Genomic DNA, 13008 nt, shown 5'->3' with positions numbered 1-13008 from the left:
TAGGTAATAGAACATCACCACGAAACAGTAAACATCTTCAACATGAAAAAAATCCAGAAAGTAAATTGCTGCTGGACTCTGGGCTGTACATGAGAATAATTCTTTCTTGGAAACACCTTTGAAACATTACCAGATAGATGTCCAGATGTCCACACCCACCCCGAAGGTAAATAAGATGCCTAAACATATGCATCTACTAATAAATTTAGGAATCATAAAGTGCTCTGCCAAGCCACCAGCTGCCACACCAGGAGATTGATACCTTGTGGGTCTAACTTCACACCCCTTTATCATACACAGATATCTTAGGCATTTAAGATAGCCAGCTGAAATCTTGGTGGGATAGGACAATGGCACCAAATACTTTCATTTAGAAGACACAAGGTATTTTCCAAACTGGGGAGAATGAAAAACTACTGAAACAAACAAAACAACAAACAAAACCTGAAAAAATAGTAATATTACACAGAATGATAATATTTTAGAATTGCAACATTTCAACACAGCAGTTTCTGAAAGCTGTACCCATCTCAGATTTCTATAAGAGATCAAGAGGTTACATCAGCAAAATAACCATTGTTTTATCTTTTTGTCCAAAAATGAAATTGCCATTTTTGTAGTACACAACAGTGAATGCAATTCCCTTTGTATTTTTTGTTCATTTTCTTATTTTTCCTTTTCACTATATGCCTATCCCATCTGTTTTGTACCCATGCTGTGTCCTATCTGCATTACAGAAGGTGAATAATCCAGACGGGAAGAATTTTCTTTGCTTGTTTGCCTGTACAAAACCCTGGGAAATTAGATATTTTGACTGATATATCTAGTTTCTTTTACTGTTATTTGTAGCATTATGCATCTTCCAAATATTTTCTAAATATGTTTACTTCCTCTGAAACTTCCTTAGATGAGTTGCACAGAAAAATAATCATTATATTATGGTATATAAAAACTAATTCCTACTGTAGCTGAATTCCTACCTGTGGGACACATTTAATTCAAAGGGAGATTTAATGTGTTTGAAAACAATTTTAGGTACTAAGCTACAAACAGAGTCAGATATAAAAGATATTGTCATATGGGCAGTTAGGTAAGAAACTCTTCTGCCATGGATTTCCTATATTTTTAATAACATCTTATTAGCATAATGTATCCTTTGTGCTAATGGAGTGCTTTACAGATCAAGTTCCATCTATTCAAAATATCCTTATTTTTAAAAGGGATGAACTAGCAAGAATAAAGAATTATGGCAAGTGCATATGAAAATATAACTTTCTCTTAGGTAAGAGGCTGCAGTTTTGTCTGCCCAGCTTAGTTAGTTTAACATGACTAATATGCAATAGGCATTAACAGCTTAGCTCACCTTGTTTCCTAATGTTTTTTTGTGTGCATGATAAAAATTGACAGAAAAGAGAGGTATATGGAAAGAAAAAATATTAAAATATTAAATGCCATGGGAAAGAAGAGATATTAAAAGTGAACCAGAGGTTGTGTGGGAAAAAAAGACTGCCTAAACCAGTGCAAAATCCTTCCTTATATTTTCTCATTGCTTGCTTGCAGGAGGCCAGCTGACTCCACAAAGGGCTATGGAAATAGCTGTGGATAATCTGCAGCTTAGCAAGGATTTCAGACTAACTATGCTTTCTAATGCTATTGCCTTGCTTATTTTCCCCCTTCAAAGGAGGATCTACTGGAAAGTTATTTATTTATATTGCATATAGATGGCATGCTTTGGATGTTATCATTAGTGTCTCCAGCTGCAGAGCTCAAGGACACACTCTATCATGGTGCTTAGCAATTTTCTGTCCTCAGCTCTCACAAAGCTAACTTGTAGGCAGAGCAGCAAGTTAAAACCAGGAAAAGAAAGAACCTAGGGTTTAGGATTTATTTATCTAGATCATCCAGCAGTCAAAGCTCAGCTAAATTCAAAGAAAAGCACTTACGGAAAGCAATTTCTCTACTTTGAAAAGACGCCTCACTCTAAAAGTAGATCAGCTTGGAAACTCTTAGGAGAGGCACACGTGGGGCTGATGGCGACCTTAGGGGAGGACAACAAATCTCAGCTGAATCCAGCTGCACTGCCCTAGTGGCTGATTTATTAACAGAATAATGAGTGACCATAGAAACTGTGTTCACACAGTACAGGAAAAACTTTTCTATTCCTAATAATGCTTTACGTCTTCCTAAAGATGGTTTACAATGCCTGACAATGACTTGTTTGAACTCTTACTTCTATAGCATATTTTAAGCAAGTGCTTAATAAAAATACAGCACCCTATTGGACAGAGTGCGTATCTAAGCCTGCTAAGATAAATTTTAAAAACCTCTAAAAATCTGACTAGATATTGCAGGTGAGGCAGCTGTAAGAGATTTAATTTCTTCAGTGAATAAAAGCCAGTGCTGAGATAGTATTTATTGGATAAACATGGTAGCATTCAAACATGGGTTTATTGAAACGTTATTTTAATACAGTTTAAGATCAAATGATTCCAGATGGTTAATCTGGAATCCCTGCAGATGGGCCTGTCAGATATACCAAAAGTTTAATCAGACTTTTAACAAACCGATGGGCTTTGAACAGCCTGGAGTCTCAGGGAGAAAAAATCCTTAGGAACAATCATGAAGAGATTGATGAAGATATCTGAATAACAGGCAGCAGCCATTATGAGCATCAAGAGAATGCTTGAGTGCACTAAATTCAGGCTAAAAGTAACAGCACATAAAAGCAAAGCAACTGTAGCCAAGAATAATGCATTTCTAAGACAGGAAGCTGTGCTTTTGATTTTCCCTACGTGGCTGAGACTTCAAATCTTGAAAAGAAAGAAACATATATAAAGGATTAGCAAATACTTATTTTAATACTCTGAGCAACACTTACCTTCAGACAAAGATCACAGTAATCATTGTCTCTAACATTTGACTACTGACAGAATATAGCAAATGTCTGTCCCTGTTTTGCTATGGGCAGAAGCTATTCAAACTAGAGTTGGTCCAGAGCAGATACTTTGCTACTCCCTTCTTTTCACAGAAATGCAAAAATCATGCTTACTTCTAAAAGCACATTGCTAATTAGCCCTCATATGACGTACATAGCTACATACTGAAATATTAGTTTAATACTTACTGAATCAGAACGGTTATAGAGTCCTAGAATGTTTTGGGTTGGAAGGGCCTTAAAGATCATCATCCCATGGCCAGGAGCAACTTCCACTAGAACAGGTTGCTCAAAGCCCCATCTAACCTGGCCTTGAACACTTCCAGGCATGGGGCATCCACAGGTCCCTTTGGGCAACCTGCTCCAGTGCCTCAGTGCCCACTCTGTAAAGAAACATACAGAAGCACAACTACTCTCCCCCCACCGAGTGTCACGCAGAACAAGGACCAAGACCTATCAGCTTATGCACTTCCATCAGCAAACCACTTAGACTTTGTCTCAGCTTTTAAAAGCACACAGTGTGTTAAATGGTATCAAGTCAAATAATGATAACTCACATATCTTAGAGCTTTTGTGATAAAGGCCCTAAGAGACATGAGGTCTTAAAATCACATTAAAAAAATTAGATACAGGAGTTTAATTAAAGCATGGTAGAATAAGAGAAACCTAATCCTGATCCCATGTCACATGATAGCCAACACCCCAAATCCTATGCTAACCTAAACAGGGTAAACAAAGCTTCCAGGTAAAAATCAGGTCTCTAACCCATCCTCATCTGCTTTTCTTTCCTTTAAAATACTTTTGATAGTACTTTGCACTGAATTTTTCTGAAGTGAGGCAGAAGACAATCTAAAGTCATGACCAATAAAGACACTTCAGGTGCTGTTTCTGAGTGGTTTTGAGATATAAACAATAAGAAGGTGTTCTGACATCAAAGAAATTTGGCTTCTTTGCCCAGATCTGCTAAATCATCCCACTATGCCCTCTATGTTTCACCTATGGCATCAGCAAAAACAAGTGAAAGGGTGCACCTCTCTCTTAGGGTTATGTCATCCCATCACCTGAGGCTTTGAAAACATCTGTCTCTTTCAGTTGCTCCCTGAAGTGCAACTCTTTTGAGAACAGCAATTCATGCTGTCCTGAAAATCTTGTCTAAGAACCACTTGCACCCAAAGGCTCTGAACAGCATTTCTGTGGCTTTCCAGAGGCTGATCTGAGGTGGCTCCACACCACCCACCTATCCCAGCCCCACAGAGGAAAATCCTTAGTGCAGGAGTCTGAGCCACTGTAATACTGTACTCCCCCACAGGAACTCAGGTGAAGAGGGATGCACCCCTCAGGTAATATTGGCCAAATTAATGTATTAAAGTCGCTAATAACAGCATACAGATGCTAAAGCCCCACTGAAGCTCTCCTGCCCACTGCTAATTATTTCTGCTGTGGGTATTTCTGGCTTCACAGGATGATTATAACATGTTCTCTCATTACTAGACTTTACAGCTCCCATGTCAGGTCACAGCCTAATTTTCCCATAGGTAAAAATACAGAGCAAAATGAGGGATCCCATGTCATGACAATTATTGTCTCAATTAGTGACATTATTAATATGCTCTAGCAAAAGAACAACTGCACTTTACTGCATTAACAGGAGGAAATGTTCGATTCCTAATTAACATTATAGGACAGAAAATTATTAGACTACATCTAGAAAGGTCAAAATAAAGGGTACAAAAAAGAACAGAACCATTCTGTAATAACTGTAGCCAGGGAGCCCATTTCAAGTTGTGGACCACTTTGCAGGGAAAGGAAAAGCAAAAAGCCAAAATCTTGTCACATGCGGAAAAAATTCTGAAGGTATATGCTGTGTTCTTCTAAGAAATCAATACTGCATTTGTAGAATGAATTACTTCACAAATGCCAACGTGCAGATGCACTGTTGTCTGCCTCTGCATTTAGAAACTCAGTCATAATTCACAGTAACAGAGAAAGCCTCCCCAGGCTGCTTCTTCATTGACCATTTAGCCAGCCATGCTGCAGGAATTCTTCTGCCTTTCACACCCTACGTCCTTCTATTATCTCCCTGGTTTCCACCCTCCTTACTCGAGGAAAGATGATATGAGGATGATTCACAACATAATAGAGAAGAATGCAAAATTAACAGCTTTTACACAGCACATGCAAATAGTGCTGAAACTTCAAAATGAAATACTAGGCAAATCTAGGGTCTCCAAAATTCCCAGGATTCCAATGAACCTTTTTTTTTTTTCCTTTTTTCTTTTTTTTTTTTTTTTTGGTAGTCCAGTCACTCTGTTTTTAAACACTCTTTCTGTCCATTATGGTTTTTTTTTCTCTGAAGTATTATCTCATACAGTGTTTACAGAATTAGCAAGTGGGTTTTCAGAATATCACTAAATAGTGTGTTTGTGTGGAGGAATTAGTCTCAAAGACTGGAGCTATTTTGCCTTAATAAAGCCTGTTTTCATATTTTCAGTCCTCAGAGCTTCACTGGAACAGAGCTAAACAATATGGTATTTCACATGCAAACTTAGCCATGGAAATCCGGAACAAAGTCTTCAAGCTTCATGTTGAGGAATCCAGCAGGTCAAACAGTCTGAGAGGGTCTCAGGGCACTTTCCCAAATTACTTTGCACTTTTTTGTTTTGTTTAATCTTTTATTTGTTTGCTTGTTTTCTATTTCAAAGCTAATTTAGATTGGAAACTCATCTTTATCTAGAGTTTTTGACTGATACTATTAAATACTTTAGAAATGGTGGAGAAAATCAGTAAATAATTATATATTTAAGAAGATTTATATGTATTTTGTAAAATCTTATGTCCTTGCAATAGACATTGACTGCTCTGATGAAAAGCCTGTATAGTTGATATGGTGCCAAAGCTGCCTTTCAGATTTTGTGTGGCCTCATTGAAGTTGGTCAGGAAAGGAGGACTAACAGCCAAGGAACAGGCACAAAAGGGAAAGAAGCCTTTGGGGATGGGAATAACACAAGACACTCTGTGAGAAGGCAGAATTAATATGAAAGTGAGCAGAATACGGTGTTCTGTACTGATTGCCATGCTCCCAGCACCAGACAGATGTACTGAGTGAAGAGCTTCTCTCCCTTTTATCATTATTATGGTTATTATTGCTGTTGAAAGGAAATGGTACCTGAAAATTTATTGGAGACTGATGTGCTATTTCCTTTTCATTAGGTGTTGTTAGTACTTAATCTAAACTACACTTATCATTTAAACTCTCAGCATTTTTGATTTTTAAATAGTATTGTAGAATATATTTTGTATATGTGGTAAATCTGTACAAAAAAGCCTTCCCTTCTTATTTAGACTTCGTGGGAATTCTGAGATTCACTGCACCAGGGCGAGTATTTCTTTCACACTCCTAACTTCTCTCAGATTCCTCCTTCTTGTTTTGCTAACAAAAGTGATTCCTAAAAATAATTTCCCATCTTCAGAAGTAGCTAGCTCTGCTTTTCTTGTTAACTGTTTCTTTCACCTGACAAGGGAACAAGAGAAGTGATTTAAAGACTTTGGTTGTCTTAATTTATATGGAAAAAAGCTGAACATTTTGCTTTTCAGTACCGAGAGCATTTAGTAATGGAGGCTGAAGTTACCCAGCCACTTCCATTACCAGCAAGGCAAACTCCTGACCCTGAATCCTCAAACCCTCCTTGTTGTCTCCTGTTTGCCCATGGCATGATCTGCTGCTCTTCTCTCACCTTTGTGCACACAGGCTGGAATACTGATGGCAGAAATACACAATCACAGAAATGTTCAGGTTGGTAGAGACCTTTAAGATCAAGGTAAAGATAAGGGTAAAGACCTTTTAAGGTCAAGTCCAACCACTCACCCAGTACTTTCAAGTCCACTACTAAACCATGTTCTAAGCACCACATCTACATGTCCTTTAAATACCTCCAGGAATGGTGACACAAGCACGTCTCTGGGCAGCCTGTTCCAATGCTTGACAACCCTTTTTGATGAAGACATTTTTCCTAATATCCAGCCTTCTGAGATTTCTGAGCTTTTGAAACAGGTGAAAAAAATATCTTTAATAAACAGCAAAGAAGAATATTTAAAGTGTGCCAGCACAAAAACGTCCATCAATAAAGACACTGAGTTGAAGCATGCTGGGTCAGAACTCTCCAAAATTGGCTTTCCCACTCTGAAAGCAGATTGGTGTTGCTGTGCCTGGAAGGACTGCTCCCACTTGGAAAACTCTCCTGGTGTGTGAAGGTTAAGGGTCTCTGTCAGCTCTGCACAAGCAGTGATCAGCCATGCAGAGCACTCATCTTGGATTTTCATTCCTTGTTTGTTCCTGTTAGTCATGACCCCATCCCACTGTTTCTTCATGGGAAACATCAACTGAATTGAAGCTTTGGATGGATTTTGATTTTTTTTTTTCTTTGTCAAATCCATAGCATATTTACCAGTGAAATAGAACCATTTTCTCCCCCACTTTTTTTCATATACATTACTACTCTGTTGACAGGTTAATCTACAGATACAGAAACCTAAATATCTTTACTTTGAATTGATAACTTTCAGAAAGCACACGGAGCCTCTGGAAGTCCTTATGTAAAGGATACATTACCTCTTTAACTTACCAGAGCTTTCTTTTCAAGTAAATGACCTATGATCTCAAATAGTCCTCAACCTTCAGGCTTTCCCCCCTCTCTCTTTTTCTCTACTAAAATATGGATTCGAATCACATTTTTGTCTGATGCTCTTTCATCGTGACTTTGAATGAGTGTGAAAATCTGGAAATTTATTTCCCCGGAAATAAATGATTGTGTTAATTTTCCAACAGTTATTCAGAAAATGAAAATGCCTTCATAACTCATGTCTTTATAGATTTGATTGAGAGTCTATTATCAAGCAGAAGAGAACAGTCACATTTATTTCAGAGTTCTCCAGATCAGGCTCTATTTTTCCTCTGTCTTCTTTAACTCCCGAAACACGTTTTATAATGTACTTGTATCATGATACTTATTGTGACTATTTTTAATTCAGTAGATTTATGTTTAGACCTATAGAATCATAGTATTGCTTAGCTGGGAAAAGATCTCTAAGATCATTGAGTTCAACCTTTAACCCAGCATGGCCAAGTCCACCACTAAACCATGTCCCTGAGCGCCACATCCACACATCTTGTAGATACCTCCAGGGAGGGTGACTCAACTATAACAATTCAGTATCTCAGTGGTGTATGCTTAGAATGGGTATTGTACCTCTCTGCAAGGGAGCACACTTTGCTCCTAGTTTTATCTACAGGATAAAGGCAGTTAGGACTTTTTTTTTTTAGTCAATAAAGAAAAGCAGGAGACAGCTGCTTAGTTTTACAGCTCTTGTCTCCACTAACATCCTCATTTGTTCTTATGGGAAGATTCATTTTCTTCCTTCCAATCAGAATCAGTGGTCAAATGGAAAATGTGAATGGCACATAACGAAGTAAATAAGGCACTGTGTGAGAGGAAATTCGGTTGGTTAGAGCACAGGTCTAGGATATAAGGACAATAATAGAGCTCTAAAAGTGCCATATGGTGACTAAAAGGCTCAATTTGTTTCAGAAGCGCTGCATTACACTAGATAAAAGACCTTTTATATCAGCTTCTTTATATCTCATCTTTGCAAATCGATCCTGCTTTATTCCTTCCCTCATTTACATATTTTTCAGTTGTTAATAGCAAATGAAAGAAAGCTCCAAATTTCTCAAGTTCCATAAAAAATCATATTTACTCTTTATAAGGTTGTAAATGTATGGATAGTCTCAGAACTAGTAAATATATCTATTACACTTTTGCCCAAGACAAATATAATAAAATAGGCTATGTGGATGGTGAGAGGAGTTATCTATAAAATCAGATTTCAGTAACATATTCCAGAAGAGATTGTTAATCAGCTAGACCATGGAATAAGTCACTTGCCTTTTTCACTTTCAATCGAAATAATATCAGTTTCATGTATACTTACTAAAATATATGTTATCTATATTTCAGACTTACAGAAAATAAGGCAAACATGGTTTTAGGAAAGGAAATTATCATCTGCCTACAAAGAAAACAAATTACATTGGTTTGCTAGTTATACACACCCCTAATTTAGCCAAAACAAGCACTATATCTAAGTAATTGACATGGTGTAACTGCAGCCAGCAGCTAAGTACCATGCAGCTGCTTGCTCACTCCCTGCTCTTCCCTGGTGGGGAGAAGAATGGGAAAAAAAAATGTAAACCTCATTGGCTGAGATGATAACATGTTAATAACTGAAGCAAAATAAAGCACTATTAATAATACTAATAATGATAGCAATAAAATTAGTAACAGTAGTGATATACTAATATCACTAATGTAATACTAATAATACTAATGATAGTAATAAAGTTAATAATAGCAGTGAAAAGGAGAGAGAGAGGAATAAAACCCAAAAGAAAGAAGTGATGCCCAATACAAATGCTCACTACCTGCTGACTGATGCCCAGCCCATCCCTGAGCAGCGATTGGTGGCTCCTGGCCAACTCCCCCAGTTTATATGCTGAGTATGAAGTTCCAAGGTATGGAATATCCCTTTGACCAGTTTGGGTCAGCTGTCCAGCTGTGGTCCCTCCCAGCTTCTTGTGCACCTGCTCAGTGGCAGAGGATGAGAGCCTGAAAAGCCCTTCACTTAGGGTAAACACTGCTTAGCAACAACTAAACATCAATGTGTTATCAACACTATTCTCATACTGCATCCAAAACACAGCACTGTACCAGCTACTACTACGAAGAAAATTGCCTCTATCTCAGATGAAACCATGACAGTAGTTGAATTCTTTGGGTGTTCATTTCTGTACAAATAATAAAAATATACATAAAGCCAACATTTGATATAAATACATAGGACTTGGTTTTAATCTTGCTTAGCATATATCAAGGATTGCTCAGTTAAAAGCACTAGAAATACAGCAATATATGTGTGAAGTGAGAATTAAGCCATATTCTCCTTTTGACATAGCTTTTTTCCTTCTGAGATGTAGTATTATGTACAGTTCTCTCAGCAGCAAAGACACTATCTTTGCCAAGGGCATAAAATGTATTCCCTGGCACACAAATAAAGAACTCATATTAATGCAGAATTGATGCTTTGGAGTAGGAATAGGCCATATACTCCTGAAAAACATAGCAAAGAATAATTGCTATTTTCATTAACTATCTCACTTACTGAGTTAATGGCAGTGGTTTAGAAAGCCAGCAACCTGGACTGATCCCAAAAAATCACAGATAGATGTTTCTTTGATACCCTGGTAGCCGGAGGCAATATTCAGTCCCTTCTGATAGGCATGCAGTATCTTTTAATTGGATGCTGGCACTTCTTTATACAGCCAAGCAAAAATCTTGGAAGTATAGAGGAGAGAAATGAAAACTGGCTGGGAAAATGTTTTGAGACAGAATGGTATCGTAAGAACATTTAGAAATAAGTGTCAGAAGCTCAAGACCTATAAAAGACACAAAAAAAGGGTAGAGCATAAGGGTACAGAGTACTCTATTCTTCAACAACCAGTGCTCTTGGAAAAAGGTCAGGAGTCACTGCATAGACTTTGAGCAATGAAAGCTGGCCAAAGAAAAAAGAAAAAAGGAGATGTTAGAGAAGACAAACAGAATGTCTCTTTCCTTCCCTTTAACCTCTCTCCTTCAGGTTCATTGCTTAAAAAAACAAAACAAAACCAACCAAAGCAAAGCAAAGCAAAGCAAACCGGAACAAAACCAACATCAGGAAAACCTGACTGTGGTGCTCCAGAAGGATGCCCAGTGGAGAATCAAAGAGGGAACTGTTACGTCCTGGGGAGTAACTTCCCTGCACCATAAATAAATGAGTGCACAAAGAGTCATAGAGCTATTCATTTTTCGTGAGAGAAAAGATGGACACCAGCATGCAACGAGAGACTGACATTTTATAACAAGGAGGTCACGTTCTTCTCATAGTTAACTAAAAAAGGAGATAGTGAGAGCACTATATGAGAAAAATAGAACGAAGAGCATATATAAGGATTTTGTTTTAAAAATTACATTTTCAGTACTTAAATACACCTTGATGTGGACTGTTCTGTATCCTCAAGTGCATCTGATTTCTGAAAAGATCAAAATTTGGCCATTAGCCATAGTACCTGGATATCATTTAAAAAGATTAATTTCTGCCATGTAATTAAAAAAAAAAAAAGTGAACCCCTTGCATTCTTATTTTGGTAAATTCAGCCCAGTATTTTTAATCACTGATTTACAAGAAAAATATTTCCCCAGGATTTCATGAAACCTTGATACTTAATGAATTACACACACGTATGGTTGCTGCCATGTACTCTTGGCTTCTGTGAGTGAATATGCTACACAAAACTGTCATCCCTGACTTTTAATTCTTATTAATAATTAAATGATTGATTGCTTTGAAATCAAACCATTAGCAGTGGTGCAAGGAGGAACACACTGCAATTCACCTTGGGGATCCCTGGAGAGCAAAGGTCTGACCAGGTGTACAGGAACATTAGAAGAGCTGTATTTCCAGTGTGCATTACTGGAGTGTCACGAGCCATCATCACCTTACCCTGTGATTTACTGTGTTTACTCTGCAGATGTCTAACAAATGTGACAGGGAGGCTCTAGTACCTTCTCACACTGGAAAGCTGAGACAAAGTTTCCTGAAATCAGTAAGAGGCATATTATTATTATCCATTATTATGGTAAGCAGAAACTATGGGCTGCTAGGCAGCCCATTGAGTATTTTCAAATGTTCATTCAAACTCTCAACTTTGTCCATTCCCCATTTTTGACTAATCAAACAACTTAGAGTGCAATTATCTTGATACACTAAAGGAGCAGGGCTGAACACAAACAATTAGGACTTGCAATACTTGCTTCATCTGCTAGCAGTGGACTTCAACATCCTTCACTTCCTCACAGTGTCATTTAATTCTTGTTTAAACAGCTTCAGTGCTTTTATTTCTTCAGCTGTGACTGTTGGACCATTTACTATAGTCATGGCTCTCAAGATGATAATGGCTTTGTAATTTTCAGGCACCTGTTCCAGATCTGTTTTCCTTCAAGTTTACTTTATGAACATATTTCTTCTCAAGTTACTATCTAGCATGAACAGAATAATATACTTACAGTGGAATAAAAGTAACACTCACACAAAACTAATTTTAGAGGATTTTTCTGTCAGCTCCTGGCCCTCCTAATATATGCATTTATGGGATTTTCCATGTCTCTGGTTTTTGCTTTTGTTGTGCTAAAATACATTTATATTGATTGACCACATTTGAATAAGTAAACCCTGTGTTGAAAAGAAAATCAATCCTGTTTTGATTCTGAACATATCACTTTCTAAGTAGGAAAAAAAAATTCCCCAATTAAACATGTGCATGAAACCACACAGACAAAAGTACAGACTGATCTTTCAAAACCTTTAAATATGTATGTAATAAAAATGGGCCAGTTTTTTTCATAGTCACTATCAAGTAATGAGAGAAAAGAAAGGGATTCAAAATGACCTGCTGAAAAGACAAAGTGATTTCCATTTTTCTGCATCCTCATTCTCTTTTTATGGTGATTTAACTCATTTTGCAGCTGTCCTATGCTTACCTCTGGAATCCAAATCTTAGGCTTTTAGCAAGAGTCTAGCCTGTCAATTTTTATCAGGGGCTTCTGGAGTTGCTAATAATTTACATCAGTGGATGTAGACTGCCATTAACATTGAGCCTGGTAAAATGAATTATTCCTGAATCCTAACTGATCATTTCTAATGAGACTATTATAACTCTGTGTTCAGTAGTTTTGCATACAGTATGTCCTTGATATTCCTAAGGAACTCATTCATTGTGGGCTTTCCACTTAAAAATCCACATGAAAATGAAAGCATATTAAGGATAAAAATATAACAGCACTCATCATGAATCAGCTTCAGGTCTACCAGATGGCCTACTCTCCCTATATATACCAGCAAATTTAGTTGTCCAGAAACAATTTTAAACTAACTCTCATGTTGTTTTTAAACCCCATGAACATTTCTCTGGCAACTAGAACCAC

At 37.4% G+C, this 13008-nt stretch overlaps 1 protein-coding gene across 1 annotated transcript in view; it reads right to left on the bottom strand.

Annotated features, from left to right (window-relative positions):
• The window catches only part of NKAIN3 (sodium/potassium transporting ATPase interacting 3), a gene marked incomplete at both ends in the record, with an annotated part of 320103 nt that overhangs the window by 18721 nt on the left and 288374 nt on the right, over window positions 1-13008 (bottom strand). The window lies entirely within an intron of this gene.

Source organism: Coloeus monedula, assembly GCF_965178545.1.
Source record: "Coloeus monedula genome assembly, chromosome: 1".
NCBI classification, from domain to species: Eukaryota; Metazoa; Chordata; class Aves; order Passeriformes; family Corvidae; genus Coloeus; species Coloeus monedula.
The sequence above is the reverse complement of the archived record's forward strand: the minus strand, read 5'-3'. Positions and strand labels throughout refer to the sequence as shown.